Source organism: Lissotriton vulgaris, chromosome 2_1, assembly GCF_964263255.1.
Source record: "Lissotriton vulgaris chromosome 2_1, aLisVul1.2, whole genome shotgun sequence".
Classification (NCBI taxonomy): domain Eukaryota; kingdom Metazoa; phylum Chordata; class Amphibia; order Caudata; family Salamandridae; genus Lissotriton; species Lissotriton vulgaris.
This window is the reverse complement of record NC_141687.1, coordinates 1,394,918,483-1,394,935,307: the sequence shown is the minus strand read 5'-3', so window position 1 is coordinate 1,394,935,307 and position 16,825 is coordinate 1,394,918,483. Positions and strand designations below refer to the sequence as shown.

General features: G+C 48.0%; 1 protein-coding gene across 1 annotated transcript in view; it reads right to left on the bottom strand.

Annotated features, from left to right (window-relative positions):
• LOC147732631 (uncharacterized) overlaps positions 1-16,825 on the bottom strand; it is a 277,650-nt gene that overhangs the window by 168,205 nt on the left and 92,620 nt on the right. The window lies entirely within an intron of this gene.

Below are 16,825 nucleotides of genomic sequence, written 5' to 3'. Positions count from 1 at the left end.
CGAGCCGCAGCTGATCCCGATGCAACACGGCCTCCGCTCTCCCTGCCTCCCTCTCCCCTCCTACAGCAGATCCCCGCCTCCCTCTCCCCTCCGAAAGCAGATCCCCGCCTCCCTCTCCCCTCCCACAGCAGATCCCCGCCTCCCGAGCCGCAGCCGGTCCCGATGCCGTTGTAACACGGCCTCCGCTCTCCCCCTTCCCTCCCACAGCAGATCCCCGCCTCCCCCTCCCCTCCCACAGCAGATCCCCGCCTCCCGAGCCGCAGCTGATCCCGATGCAACACGGCCTCCGCTCTCCCCGCCTCCCTCTCCCCGCCTCCCTCTCCCCTCCTACAGCAGATCCCCGCCTCCCTCTCCCCTCCCACAGCAGATCCCCGCCTCCCTCTCCCCTCCCACAGCAGATCCCCGCCTCCCTCGTCTCCGGCCGGGCTCCCGGCTGTTGCTCTGGAGGCCTCCCTGGATATGGCAGCCCACATGGCCGCTCAGGAGGAGGCGATCCGCCTGCTGACCGGGGAGATCGGCCGTCTGACGCAGCAAGAAGAAGCGGCCAGCAGCCCGGGACGGGAGCTGCAACACACATGCAGCCACTGAGTACAGTCAGCCACTGCGAGGTAACACACAGGCAGCCACTGAGTACAGGCAACCATGGAGGGGTAGCTGGCAGGAATACACAGACTACAGGCAGCCATTGAGAGGCAACTATCAGCCATGCACTGGGTACATGCAGCTATGAAAGGGAATTTGTCAGGCAGGCATTGGGTACTATAGGCAGCTACGTATGGGGTAACTTGCAGTCGGGGTTACACTGGGCACAGGCAGCCATGGAGGGGTACCTCGCAGGCATGCGCAGAAGTGTCCACAGCAGGCGTTCTCTAGCGGCTCCCAAGAGTGACAAGGCAGCAGTGCAAGAGGTGGGCATGGTGCAGGCAGCCAGGGTCCTGGAAGTCGGGCCAGGAGAGCGGGTGCACAAGTAAACCTAGGCCCCCCGTGAAGGGAGGAGACGGGGTCAGTCTGCTGCATTGGGACTGACCCCCGGTACAGCAGAAATCCCGCCTTTTCCCCGGTCCATCGGCCGCTTTGGCGGTGGTGTCTGCCTGCTCTGGCGGTGGTGTCTGCCTGCTCTGGCGGTGGTGTCTGCCTGCTCTGCTCGATGGTGGAGGGGCAGTTTTGCACCAGGCATGGGCAGACATGTTTCTTCTGCACGGGTGGCACCGCAGCCAGTGACCTGCCCGACACATCTGGGGGGTCCCACTGCCCTGGGGCCGGGTTTCAAACCTCTCCAAAATGGGGGGTGGGGGTTCCAGAGTGGACTGGCCTGCACGCCGGTGCCTCACAGGCTGGGGCGGGGCTGTCACTCATCCGTCCGACGACCCCCACCCCCAGGGGCCGCCCGCCTCCTTCAGTTTTTTCGTAACCCCCCCCCCCCCCCCCCCCCACCTATCACTGATGTGCGGTCTGCCCTCATTTCTAGGATGTGGGCTTGACCATGTATCCCCCCCCCCCCCCGGCGCCCCAGGATGTGCTGGTCCACAATGTACATTGCCCCCCACCCCCCCCCATGTGGTCCATGCCCCCCCTCCACCTAAGTCTTTGGCTGGAGCCCCTCCCATGCCTCAGCGCGCGCTGTCCTTTGAAAAGCCCCCCCCCCCCCTCGCCTGCATGTCTTCCCCTCCGGTGTGCTCCCGCCCTCGCATCTGCCCCCCAGGGCTCTCTTGCTGCTGTGTGTGGGTGTCCGACGTCATCGAGGCTGAATGACAGCCGCTCGTGGCTGAGCGCGGCCCCCTCCCTGTGCCCCCCCGGGCCCCTCCCTCTACCATCTTCATTCTTCCTTTATCTGCCCACCAAGGCTCTTTCTCTCTCGCCTTCCCCGCCGCCCTGTCCCTCTGCCCTCGCACTGCCTCACCCTGCCCCTCTGCCCACTCACTGCCCCTCTGTCCACTCACTGCCCCTCTGCCCACTCACTGCCCCCCTCACTGCCTCACCCTGCCCCTCTGCCCACTCACTGCCCCACTCACTGCCTCTCTGCCCACTCACTGCCCCACCCTGTCACACAACATTGAGTCTGTGCAGCACTTAAATAATCATAAATATGTTAGCATGCATCCTTCCTGTCACAGACCTTGTTAAAAGTGCAGGCAGTCATTTACTGTGCTTGAATTGCGTTTTTATTTTGGCACAGCACCTTCAGTCAATGTGCATTCAGTCTGGCTACAGACTCTTTTGTCTGGTTTCACTGACAGAAGTCATTATGCAGGAGGTCGCCAGCAGTGGCCTTTCCCCTCTGCTGAGCCACGTTTGAAATCTGTGGAGACTGCTGCGACCTGACCTTTAACCTACTTGTAACGGACCTTCGTGTTTCACACCACAAAACCTTTACGTTTCTAGGATGAGCCAGTGCAGTGCTGGAATGTTTCAACTATCAGCTGGTCCTTGTTCTGTTTTGTGCCTTCATTTGTGGAGTCAAGTTTGCCAACATAGTTAAAATCCACGAACGGAACGACAATAAAAACGGAGGCCAGCTCAACAGAGACTTCAATTGCCTGTGATTCTCATTAGATGATTATTAAGCGTCAATAAAATGCGAAAGATCATTTGCTTAGAGCATTTCCTGTTTCCTTCTGTTTATTGGAATGCCTAGATATTGCTCTTAATAGCAGAGATTCACCTGTTAAAGACGCTGCCAATGTTGGCAGGTACAGAAACAGAGTCACAGGCTGATAGAGGGCATCACCTGGGGTGACGTCATTGAGTCGGAGGAGTGCCCGGATGATAGTTTATGTCTCCTTCTCCCAGAATCACCAAACGGTTATTTCCCACCCCTACATTTAATTCTATCCCTGGAGTCTACTAATGTGCGCCTCTTCTTTAATTACTCTTCCCCATTTCTCTCTCACGACCTGGCTTCACTACTCCCCTCTCCAGACCCCTGTCCCTTTCTCTCAGTGCACCTCTCCCCCTCGCCATCTTTGTCCTTGCACTGTCCCACACGTGCCCGCCCTCTTGTAGCCTCTCGCTGAATGCATCCCTGTCAAACCCTCTTCATCTTGCACCCTGTTGTCAGCTCTTGTCTGCCATTCATCTCCAGCCAGCCCCTCGTGACGCGACGCGCCATCCACCCCGCCTCACCCTCTGTCTCAATGCTTGATCTGCCTCCTTGACATCCATTTCAAACCCACAGAGGCACGAGACAGGCGCGCAATTCATTAAGCAACTATGGGGCTCGCATTGGTTTTCCTGCTACTGCCCAGAAGACCACGAGCGGGCTCTGCGGTGCCACCAGTGGGCAATCTAGGCCCCCCAGTCTCGTGGCTGAGTGGGTAAAGTGCTTGAGTGGACAAAGTGCTTACCTATAGACTTGAGGATGCTTCACTTAAACGAGTGGTGCCACTATATCCCTGTCATAATGCCATCCGACATAAATGTGGAAGACTCGAGACAGATGGCTCAGCTGGAGGTACTCTTGAGCCCTGGAGCCCAAAACGAGCCCAGCTTTCAAGTGGCTTCTTTCTGCCTGCAACCCACACTTTAGACCCATGCACAAACTATTGAAGACAAGCATTAACCTTTTGATTTAAAACAGGCGAGAGAAATAGATCCCAATCTAAGCCTGTGATCAATCCTGGTTCAACGTCTGACCAATTGTGTTATCCTAGTCTGCTGAGCTTGTCCGTAGGGTACAATAGGTCTCACATTGCGAGAGATTAAGCTAATGGCAATGTAAATGACAAAACCAACACATAAATACAAATGTTGTAATTTACAATGCCAATAGCTCTAACTTTTCCAAAGGCGAAACCATTGCATTGTAAATGCTTGTTCAGGCCTGGTGCTGGATCGGCCTAAATGAGATTTCAGGGCCTGCGAGGAACTCCATCTGCCTATTAGAGCCTGCTGCTGGGACAACTAATGGTACTACCGAGGTCTCTAGTGCAGGCGGGAGGGCTTCACTAAACCCGTGAAGAGAGGCGTTACTTTGTTGGTCCAAGAGGACCACTGTAGACATGCCTCAGCCCGATCAGTAGGACTGAAAAGACACTGATACCTCACATGAGGTTGAGGGCAGGGGAAAGTGTGTGTGAGATAGAGTGGTGTTGGTGTTTTAATATGCATGAGGGGGCTCAGGATCTAACACACTACTTCATACAATACCTCCATGTTATGGGCAATGGTTCCCACATAGTGCACTGGCTAGCGCAAGCCCTCCTGATTCATACGCAACCCTAAACCTCGCAGTTGAGGGAGAAGTGGGCGACAGACAGAGGGAGAGATTGGACGGACAAGGAGTGGGCGATGGTGCTGACTGGGCCGGTTAACATCCCGCGCAACCCCGATTCAAAGTCATACAACTCTACATATTACACCGTGCCTATCTCACACCCGACAAGATAAACAGATACTTTTCAGTCACAGATACTGCCTGCAGGCGTTGCTCCCTGGTAGATGCAGACCTCTTGCACATGCTTTGGCTGTGCCCCAACATCCAGCAATATTGGGATGAGGTAACAGCGCTGCTTATACACTGCACCAACGAAAATGTGCCGAAAATATGGGAAGCCTGCATCCTAGGACTATACAAACGCACAAAGCTGAACAAGGTGCCGGTCCAGTTCTGGGACCTCGGGCTGATCACGGCCAAACAACTGCTCACCAAGCGGTGGAAGGCCACCACACCCCCACATATACGGCACTGGTACATGTCCCACACCAACTGGGCACGAGCGGAAAGCACAGTCTTACGGCGGGAAGAGACGGCAGGGCTTAGGAAACTCCCCATTGCACAACACTGGGATGACATCCTTCAATCCTTTCAACAGAAATGCCTGGAACAGGGGATCACTTGAAGAGATCCATATTCGACCTCTACACATACACAAGGGATACCGCGGAGTGCGCTTGCGCCCGCTGCTCCCCCCATCCCCTCTCCCCCCCCCTCCACCCCCCCTCCCCTCTCCCCCCTCCCCCTCCTCCCCCCCTCTGACAGAATAACACAAGCCGGGGCTCACGCCGCTATATCTCTGCCATACAGCGAACAATTCACTGCGCCTCGCCTGCACATCGTCCACGCTCTGGAATGCCTAAAACACGTACCCCACAGCCAGCAATAAAGCGCTCGTCACCCCACCTCCACTTCCATATATCGAGCCCTCACTATGCAACCTGGACGCGGCCGCCCCACTGGCTGCACTTTAAAGACGTCATCAACATGCCCCTATGATGGAACCCCCCCACGCAAACAAGCTAACTACATGATGCACCCCACTCCCCGACCATCAGACCTACACTGACGCTGCACCACTGCCCCCCTTTTCCCCCCTAAAATGCACAGATACACCCACCCACAATTTGTTCCCCCCCCCTTTGTACATACCCCCCCACGTTATGGTTTCGATGCTTATCAAAGCGCTGGTTCTGTTCCCTGACCAGGCTTTCTCAATTTTGTTAACAAAGACATTGTGCACGTTGCACAAATAATTTTAGGTACCATATTATAGCCGACATGTCAGGTCCCCTCTTTCCCAGCGCCAATAACACACAGCGACATAGGAACACAGTCGGAGGCGAATGACTACCACACGCACTACTTGAGGGCGGGCAGATAGATCCGGGTTGTGTCTCACAATACCGGCTATCTCGCTCGAACCACCGTTACGGAGTGACGCCACATACACAAGACCACTAAGAGCGACAACCATGATCATGGCGGTTCCTGTCAAACGCTGCCGCCAACACGAGCCTCTCATCCTAGGAATAGTAAGCTGCACAAACGCTCGTCCATTTACACACTTGCGGTATTACATAGACCTACTCCTTAACTTCGGTGCCCCGCATCCCCATGGGGAAAAGATACTTATTGACACACTCACCCATAATATTCACTCATGGGAGCGGGCTGCTATCCAAATGTCGACGATGACGAAACACCACTATTGCTCTACAAAATGATAAAACCCTACACACCTGTTTACTTCTTGAGATATGTGAATTGCTGAATGTAAGTGCTGCCAAAACTTTACGCCGCCGAACCTCAGGGTTGTCGGCCATACGGCTGTGTTCACCTGACAATATTTTCTATGGTTATTGATCCACGCTGCTGGCCCGAGGGGTTGTAAGCTGTAAAAAAAAAAAAAATTTAAAATGAGGGGGCTCAGGATTCTGCTGGGGGGTCTCTTCTGCTATTTGGCCTCACGGACCAAACCACGGAGCCACAGTGCACTTCTGCACTCCAGTACTGTGCATCTTTGCACTTCTCCAGAGTAACCAATTCACGGTAGGGTAAGCAAAGAGCCCTGGTGATCCTGGCGAAAGGAGAGGTCGTAGCCTGTCAGGAATGGCTCATTGAGCATGCTGCTTGCCAATTAATTTTCCTGGTCCAAGGTTTGCTTGCACCAAGGTTAAATTTCAGCTAGGCCCTGTTATGTAACACAGGCGGTAGAGGTTCACCGCCCTTGGTTCCTAAGGTCAAGTGTTATGAGTGAAACTGAAGTGACTGATTGCATGAAGAGGCGAGCCCTCTCTAAAGTACACATGATGTTCAATTGATGGAGCTTTACCTCCACCTTATGGACTAGAAGGTAGGATCTCAGTCTCCCTTAGGAGGGGATGGCAAACAGGAAGTTGGAGACATGACCTTCTGGGAGAAGCTGCTGATTGTCTCCTACTCAGGCCTGGCCCCAACCAGATTGATGATACACTTCTGGAGAAGTGAATTGACAGCAGAAACTCAACCTAAAGTGAGGAACCAGCCACTGCGTATCCCTCGAACAATGAGACAAATGACCAGTGAGGTTCCCCATCCAGCCAGTCAGAAAATACCTTGGTGGAGAAAAACAATCTAGGTTGCCAACTGCTTTTTTTTAGAAACCTGAAAGTGTAGCGAATAAAATGTCCACCCTCAACTAAGAGGCCTGTGGTCTGTGGCGCCTGGGTTTGACGAAGGTGAGGACTTTGCAAAGTGAATGGTTATCTAGCCTTTTGAAATTAAGATGTCATGACTATGGGCTTGATTTAATTTGGCAGACGATACTCTGACAAACGAACTGATATCCTGATCACCTTATTACAAGTGCATTAGGATATAATGCACTTGCAATATCTCCGGATAGTCCGGAAGTATAAACTTTTTGATGGATTTCCATTGCAGATCTTGACCAAGCTATGATGAAAGTCAAGTCTTTTCTGCCTAAACTAGAGGCAGTGCAGGCTGTAGTCTTGTAATATACCAATGATACACTGGTATTAGATCAAGCCCTTGCAGGCCTTTTATGTGCTTTTTAATGGGTTTGATATCTACAATCTCGAGAATAGTAAGGTTGTTCACGTCAGTAGGATGTAAAACACAGGGGATATAGCATTTGGAAAAAGAATTGGACTGTGCATTCAATTTCCTAGGGTTTGGCAAACTGACATATACAGTTTGAGATCCCATTTGCCATTCTTGAAAAAGAAATGTTACTTAAGTGTAATCTAAGTTCTGCATCGCAGAAATCCTCCGTGACAAAGCTGTACCATGTATGTTATCTCGGAACACTTTTTTTCTGAATATAATAGTCAATCTGAAGTTGATGGTAGACACCTCTGTGTTCACTGGCTGGCGGTACCTCCATAATTAGGACAGGTTTGTGTTTACTGCATTTTTCAGGAGTAGAAAAATGTTCTTCTTTATAGAAGTATGACCACATTGCTGCGCCTAACTGAAGGAAATGTGTTACACTAACCAAAATACCTTGAAATTTACACTCAGAGGGAGAGCAAAATGAAGGGAAATGTGTCTGTTAGATTAAAAGTGCTAAAGGTGAAGAACAATCTCCACTGTCTTTGAGAAGCCAGAAGCTTCTACATCCCATAATGTACTCTACTGGCAATTAGCCTCAGCGCCCCAGTTCTTTTTGAACGACAATCAGTAATGTGTAGTAGCTGGAAATACTAATAGTACTGACAACCATTGAGGAGGGAAGATTTTTTTGACTTCACTGAGAATTCCTATGATGCATTATCTAGATTACAAGTAAGCAACATTTCCTTATGCAGCATAGAATCCTCTCCGATATCAAACATAGAAGACCAAGCATTTCCCCAATCTGCTGTTGCGAATATAAAACTACAAGCAGCAATCAATCACTTAATTTAACAAGAGATATGTAATCTCAAAGCCTTTTCAGTCAAACAGATTCCTTAGTGTTGTCTGATATATTATAAAGTGTGAGCTGTCGAGTTGTCATTTAAACAGTAATGCTTGGAAAATGTGCATACTAATTTCCAGATGTCTTACAAATTTCAGCCAAAGATACATTCCTTTATTAGCCAGCAGATAGATAATGCCTTGCCATGTTCAAAGGAAGATCTAGGTTTCCCAGAAAGAGGCTATGTTTTGTTGTGAAGAAGCCATACCAGTTCTGAAAGCACCATAGTTAATAAATTAACTGGTTTGTCTTATGGATATCTTTAGGAGAATTGTGGCTCAATGATTGGAGCGGCAGACCCTGATGCAGAGGTCTAGCCCGGGACCAGGGTTCAATTCCCCGCCTTGGCGGGTCTTGGGCTCAAAAATTCCACGGACCTGATAATTCTCGCCTCGGTGCCTATTCCAATCATAGAGTCTCACTCCGCAACTCTGGGCAATAGCTTGCTTAATCTTCACAACGGCCCCCACAACGCTAAGGATGCCTGGCCTTCACCATGGGGGTGCCCAGGAGTGGACGCCTCACAGGGAAAGCCAGGACGGGTTCCACAGCGGTATTCGTACAAGCGCCTTGAGACACTTGCGGGTGAGTAGTGCGCTATACAAGTATCAATTTACATTTACATTTACAGTTCCATCTACATAAAATGTAAGAACTCTACTAACATCTAAGGAAGGAAATTCTTTCTGTTGTAGAGAAAGTATCACTAAAAATACTGGTAGTGTAACCGGCTGGTAAAAAAACACAAATAAAATAAATAAAATAAAAAGCACCAACCTATTGCTGCAAAATACTGTGCATGGTTTTATTGGGAAAAAAGCTTTCAGGTCACTGACAATTCTCTCCAAAGTAATTGCCATAAAAAAGCTAACTTCCATGAAAGGCACTGCAATGAGGCATTAAGTATGGGCTCAAACGGAGGAGCCATTGGGAAAGCCCAGATTTAACTCCCATGGGGAGGAGGACATCTAGATGGTGGAAAAGTCTTTTTCAATCCTTCCATAAAGTCTTTTATGACTTGCATCGTAAATAAGGATCTTTGTGTTGACCCTTCCAATACTTTGTAATAGTGGGAAGATTAGCTTTAATTGAAGGGAACTACAAGCTTGATTGAGCCAAATCAAGAAAATAGGAATGCTTACATTCTCCTGGGAGTTTATAAGGTTATGAGTGTTGTTCAGGCACCAAATGACAAATCTCTTCCGCTTAAATGTATAAGATGCCCTTGTGAAAAGATGCTTGGTCTCTTTGCAAATGTTCACACACTCTGGTGGAAAGTTTTTAAGGGTCCATATGGAATGTAATGACTGTACGTTGGGTGATATATTTTGCCTTGCGATAGAAGGTTCTGTATGTACTGCACCTTCTTGTGAGGTCTCATGGAGAGATGAGGTAGCTCTAAATACCAATGTTTAGGGCACTCTGGTGATACTAAAATTATTATGCCATTCAAAAAATTCAGTTTGAACAGTACGAATAGAATTAATGGAATTAAAAAGGAAAGCACAGAGAAATTTTCTGACGAAAAGGCCACTGCCCAACAACCCTGGTTTGGCATTTAGGGTGCTCTCCTGTGGCGAATAATTCTAGGTCCGGGAAACCCCAGTCTTGAACGAGGGAGAGCCCCGGCTACAGAAGTCCCGAATGGCGGTAAGTGGGGCTTAGTTCCAAGGGGGAGGGGGGTGCGCTTGTGTGTGTGTGTGTGTGTGCGATGGCGGCGGCGGGGGGTCTCTGTATGTGTGCGTGCTTGTGTGTAGGTGCGCTGGTGGGTGTGTGGGGGGTCTCTGTGTGTGCGTGCTGGTGCGCTAGTGTGTGTGTAGGTGCGGCGGCCACGGGGGGGTGCGTGTGCCTGTGTATGCGTGTGGCTGTGTGTTTGCGCATGCGTGAGTGTGGCTGTGTCAGTGTCTTTGCGCATGGGAATGAGGGGCACGGCAAGCGTGCGCGTTCACGAGGTCAAATCTCCGGCAGGAGAAGCGCGTGACAGTCTGCTGTCCACATTCCCCCAAAAGTGATAACATAAGTTGTCGAGCCCTAGACAGCAAAGCTTCGCTTTGCTTTCGTCTAGGCTCGACCTAAAAAGGGCTACATTGAACATATATTGACTGGTAAAGACTAAAATATGATCAGCAGTGTAGTCTTGATACACTTCCAACTCCCCAGTAGTGAACCACTAAGCCAGCTGCTTTCTATTCCAACATAGGGCAAGACTTTACAAAGCACCTACTGTGAACCCCTTCTCAAAACCGCAACTAGCCACCCTAACATGCTAGCCTTACCTGGCACTCAATGCATGCCAATATTCACAGCCTGTGAAGCTACACCAAGTCTATTTCAAGTAGCGGGCAACTTTAGTCTGCCTTCGATTCCTTTGTAATCAAATGATGAACTGTGACTGCCTAACCACACAGGATGATTCTTTTAAGCTTCTTATTTAAGGTGTCCCAAACACGCACAATAAGGCAAACAACACTGTATCTTCTAAACTAGCATATGCTAAGTACTTGTTCCACATACTAGGGTTCTGCCCAATAGAAATGCTAGTTAGCTAAGCCATGTATGCAAGTTCACTACAGAAAACCTGAAGTACTCTTTAAAGAACAATTATCTTGAATCTGGCCAAAATAAGGGCAGAAAATAACATTACATATTGAAGTGTCGGTATTGAAATAACTGCTGTTTCTTAAGATCGATCGCGGCCAAATAATTCATCAAATCGAATCAAAAACAAAGACTGGAAGAGAAGCTTTCCTGGATACCAAGTTACAAGCGGGTCTGCAACCTTCAGAATTCCGTGTCTGCATAGCCCCCCTGGACACGTCGCTACAGTAGTCGTTTGCTTTTGGGCGTCTTCTAGTCTAAACAGTCATGGCATGTGCAAACACTACCTAAAATGGAAAAACATTTGCACCCACTGGTCACTGAAAACCTGCCAGTCAAGTTTTCTGCCCCAGGACAACATAGTAGGAGTAGTTCTTGCTCAATAGCTAACCGAAAATAGCATGTTAAGACCAAGTGCCTGCAGTGATTGGAATATTTACAAAAAAGAAAGCAAGGAGAAATCTGGAAGCAGTGTGACAATTTATTTATTTATTTATTTATTTTTGCCATTTATTAAGCGCACGATTACCCATAGGCGTCTTGGCGCTAGATTGTTCCCTAGATCCTCCCGAGAGCTCACCAAGTGCTAACCGTTTATTGATCAAACAGCCACGTCTTCAGTCCCCTACGGAACTGTAGCAAGGAAGGGCACATCCTAATGTGCTGGGGTAAAGAATTCCACAGCTTAGATGCAGCAACCGAAAAGCGACGGTCCCCCCAAGAGACAGTTTTTGATCGTGGGGTGGCTAATAAATTTAAGTTGGCCGATCGGAGCTGTCTGGCTGGTTTATAGAATCTGAGCTGGTCCTTAAAATACCGAGGTCCTGAGTCGTTCAATGTTTTATATACGATGCACAAAGATTTAAATTTAATTCGGTTACAGATGGTCAGCCAATGATATTTCCTGATGGTGTTTGCTATGGAAGTGAACTTGGGTGTCCCCGAGAGCAGACGTGCAGCTGCATTCTGGATAGTCTGAAGCTTGGTGATAACCCTTACCTGGGCATTTAAAAACAGTCCATTGCAATAGTCTAGGGACGATAGCACTAGGGAGGTAACCAGGGTTTTGGCGGCAGAATCCGGTAAAAATGGGAGAATTTTTCTGATCAGCCTTAGCTTGTGATGGGCTGTTGCCGCTACCTTGTTTGCATGAGCTAGAAAGTTGAGGTCACCATCAAAGATTATACCCAGATTCCTAACCTTAGAGGCAGGCCTGGGAGGGTCACCCAGAGCTGCAGGCCACCAGGTTACTGACCAGTCAGGAGAAAGAGGTCCAAAGATAAGCACCTCCGTTTTTCCGGAGTTCAGCTTAAGGCAGTTCGCTGCCATCCATTTTCCAATTGCTAGCATTCCACATTGGAAGCGCTCTGCCACCTCTGGTCCATTGTTTTTAATGGCTAAAACCAGTTGAGTGTCATCGGCGTATGAGGTTATGCTCATCCCGTATGCTTTGATGACATTGGCAAGGTCCGACACATATATGTTAAATAGTGTCGGACTTAGGGATGAGCCTTGTGGAACCCCACAAGGGAGCGACATCTCAACTGATTGATATGGGCCCAAGGTGACAGCCTGGGATCTGTCAACCAAAAAGGATGCAATAAGATCCCTTGCAGTAAGGAGAATGGCATTCTTTCCGACACGGTCGAGTAAGATCTTATGGTCGACCGTGTCGAAAGCCGCAGACAAATCCAGCATTACTAAGATTGTCGTTGCTCCCTGGTCTCTGATCGTCCTAATCTCATCGGCGGCTTTAATTAAGGCAGTTTCCGTGCCGTGGTGTTTCCGAAAGCCGAATTGCGAATCGTCCAGGAAAGAGTATTTCTCTAGATGTTCAACTAGCTGGTGATTCATGGCCTTTTCTGTCACCTTGTCTAGGAATGGCAGACTTGCAATGGGCCTATAGTTCTTTAAATCTGATTTATCGAGGGTTTCTTTCTTCAGCAGGGGCTTCACCAGCGTATTCTTTAAGGAATCCGGGTAGATTCCAGAAGCTAGTATCGAGTTGCATACTGCAGTAATGACAGGGATGAGTGTATCCATCACTGGAGAGAGTACTGATAGAGGACAAGGGTCTAATGACATCCAGATTTGATGGTAGAGACCAGAGCCTTTATTTGATCTATAGTGAGTGGGTTAAAATTTGTCAGGGCGTTATCCATAGGGGGAGCCGATGGGGCTGATATTGTGGGTCACGACGAGAAAGCCTGATAAATATCGTTCACTTTCGAAAAGAAGAATTTTGCCAATTCATCGCAGAGAAAATGGGAGGGAGGCGGAATTAGGTCAGAGGCATTACCTGACAAGGATCTGGTGATATCATACAATTGCCTACTTGAATTTTTGGCATTTTCAATTTGAGCGGAGAAAAAAGTTTTTTTTGCTTCAGTTATCATGGTTTTAAAAACACTCAAAGACTCTTTATACTTTGCCTTGTCCTCAGTGTTGTAATTTTTTCGCCACTGCCTTTCCCTGTTTCTATTCTGCTGTTTTTGTCTCCTTAATTCCTCTGTGTACCATGGCGCGGTTGGGGTATTTCTGTTACTTGATAAAGTCTTGGTTGGTACTAACATATTCGTGGCGTGGGCAATCCAATCATGATATTGTTGGGTTGCAGTTTTTGAGTCCATAGACAACAACGGACAAGTACTTTCCAGAAGCTTTTTTAATTCAGTCTGGTTTATGTTTTTCCAGACTATAACCGATCGTGGGGTCGAGTTGTTGCTCGCACTCTTCAGTTTTTCTTTAATATTGAGTCTACTACATACAGCGTAGTGATCGGTCCAAGACATCGGTTGGATGTTGGATATTTGTAGACTCTTCATATTAGAGAAAATGCAATCTAAGGTAAGTCCGGCTTGATGGGTGGCATCTGTGACCATTTGTCTAAGCCCCCATGTGGCCATATCGGTAATAAGTGCCCGGGTGTCCCTATCGTCTTTTTGTTCCATATGGAAGTTCATGTCCCCCATTATAGTGAACGACTCTTCCGTAATTAGTGATTCAATTGGCAGACATGGCATAATAAATTAAAGGTCCCTGTGCCAGTTAACGTGAAACCAGTCTGATCTTAGCAACAAGACGTTAATTTTGTATAAAACACATCAATGCAGCACCAACCTTGGGGGACGCCACTTCCAGGTTAGTTTCAACACGGTTATGTGGTCATTTATAAGGAAACTTTCTGCGATACCCTGCAAAATACTTCTTCCGTTTTGTATTAAATGTACTATTAGCTTTTCAGCAAGAAAAGTATGAAATGCTACATAAAGAAAACTATTCCAAGTCGTGTTGGGATGCATGTTAGAGTGACTCTTGCATGAATCTGATACCTGCAGGTAAAGCAACTGTTCTGACGTTAGAATGGGCCTGCATACGCAGCCTGGACAACCCTGACTGTTAAACATGGTCTGCCACCGACTCATGGCACCCATATAGCGTTAGAGGTCAAATAGAAGTGCCTTGTGACTGGGCAACATGTTAAGGGTAAAGCAAACCAACAGTCTTCAGCCATAAAGAACGGGATAAAAAAAAAAGCTACAAAAACACCTTGCTAAAATGTCCAGCTAGTCACAGACAGCACAGAAAATGAGCTGTTTGCATGTTTCTAGAGCAGAACGTGCATCAGCATATGTAGGTACAGACAAAAGTGTCTAATTGCGGGCAGAAAAGCACTGAACTGTGTTGGTCCATTACTCACGACTTTTCCGCATTACGATTTTGGATGATCTTCAAGCATAGTACATCATCTATCCATTTCCCCCTTCACTGCTCTAATGCTTCCAGTCGGACGAGCTACTCTAATAAGGCTTTACTTCCAAGTAAAGTTCAATATGCAAGTGTTTTTTTCCTTCATTAATTTTTGATACGGGACTAATTTATGCCGTTTTTTAATTCACATTTAAAGAGAGGGCGGGTGAAATTGACAAGTGTTTTATTTAAGTTTTTGAGCTATACAAACTCAAAACAGAAAAACTGGCTTGGCATCCGGGTTCTCACGTCGGAGTTTTTTGTTTCTTTACATTACGTGGCATATTATGACTGCTGTTTAAAGAGCGCGTTGTATGCCACATTTAAGGCACTTTGAATTTAGAGGACACCCAATATGAAATCCATAAAACAAATATAATGCAGAACTTGATTATTCCTTCTAATTTGCTCTGTAATACCAGTGCTTTGCCTTCACTGGCCTTCAAAGACTCATCACAGGAGCATTAATAGACGTGCAGGCTCTGAAAGCAAAGGCAGCTTTCTAAAATGGACGATTATTCAAGACAACTTATTTAAAACGAGGGAGAGGAGTGTGCACCGAGAGCAGCCGGGTGAAACTTCAGCGGCAGATCGAGAATGCAGGGAAACAAACAAGTCAAAACGAACCCTAAGAGCCGCGCGCGTGAGCTTCTACCGTAGACAGCTCACGTCGCGCGGCTCTTAGGTTTCGGTTTCCAAGGCGCATTGGCAGAGTCGCGCTCGCACACATTCACAGCAAACAGCCAGCAGCAAAAGCGCGCTCACGAAGCCAAATCGGAGACGGAAAATGCGCGCGTCCGACTCGTGTCCACATATTCAGTAAGCAAATAGGTATACTAAAGTATACAAGAGGTCCATCGCTACGCTCGACCTAAAAATATCCAGCAAGACTGCATCATTCAGTTACCATTTGTGGGTATCTACGAAGAATCATCTTATAAAATATGCTGGAGTGTTTTGCAGAACTGGCAAATAAATCACTTGAATTGTTAAGTTCCTTATCAGTAGCCAACGCCAAATTGCTTGAGACACTAATGAGTCCTTGATCTGGTGCCCGCTTGGTTGTTTTGATAGTGAATCATTGCAGTATTGTCCATTTGTATTAAGATTCTGTTTGAAGTTAGAATTATTGAAACACTCTCAAGGCTAGATGGACTGCCTTCAACTTCACAACCTTTATATGGTATAGCTGTTGGGTGTCGGACTACAGTCCTTGCACTAAAAGATCTTGTAGATGAGCACACTATTCTGTGAGGGACGCAGCTGCTTTTCTTGCACTCAAAGACTGTTTAACTTGCGGTGTGAGTATTAACTTGTCCTCTCATTCGTCTTTCCACTGGCACCACTGATCTTAGGCAATGCTGTAATGTCCTCATATAAAGATGTGCACTGGGAAATAGAAAAATAAATGATGCTATATGTGGTATCTTATTAATGGATGGTAATGTCATGCCTAGTGAGACCATGGAATGACATGGATGTCAAACTGGAACCTTGAGGGGCAGGAGGGACACTTGGCCAGAGAAACTCTTAGGAGCTGGCTGGGTTTTCCTCTCCTTACGTTGGAATAAACTACTTTACCCTCCATCATTATTGCTGTGTACTCTTTCATTGCCCCACTGCTTGACGAGATTCCTACACTGGCGTAGTCGGCAGCTACAGGAGAAGATCCCAACAATCACAATCGATTCCTATCACAGCTACATAAGAGGTTTGGAAGTCTTGCCCTAAAATGTTTGGCCGCAAACTGGTGAAAAAAGCCCTTTAAAATTATTTATTGATGCCGGCGCCCGGCGATGCCTTCCAGGGACAATAAACCAGTTATCCACACATAGATCTACTTAGCAAATGGTGCTCAGATCATGTGCAGCCTTCGCGCGATGTCTTACATGGTTAGCACGTGTTTCTTTCCTGATTGCTCCTCTGTTGGCAGCTTGCCTGTTGGCCGCTCCCTCGGTAACGCGCCATCCGGTGCTGATCTCCACCGAGGGCCTGAATCCCTCGTTTGGGCGGCTAGTATGATCACTGTCGCTTACAAGGATCAGCACTGATTTCCAAGCGCAATCTCTAGCAGGGTGACGACCTCCCAGAGCAGCCACGTACATTTGAAGATCTCCCAGAGCAGCCGCATACATCAAATGGTTTTGCTCTCCATCGCGGAGGCTTCCTCAGAGGGACGTTCTCACGCACCATCAAAAAAAATAATCTAGTCTGCTCACCTGCCTGCTCAGCAACGGTCACACTTCCTGGAGCAGCCATACTTATTTGACTCTTTGTGTTAATGCGCCACAGTACTGCTT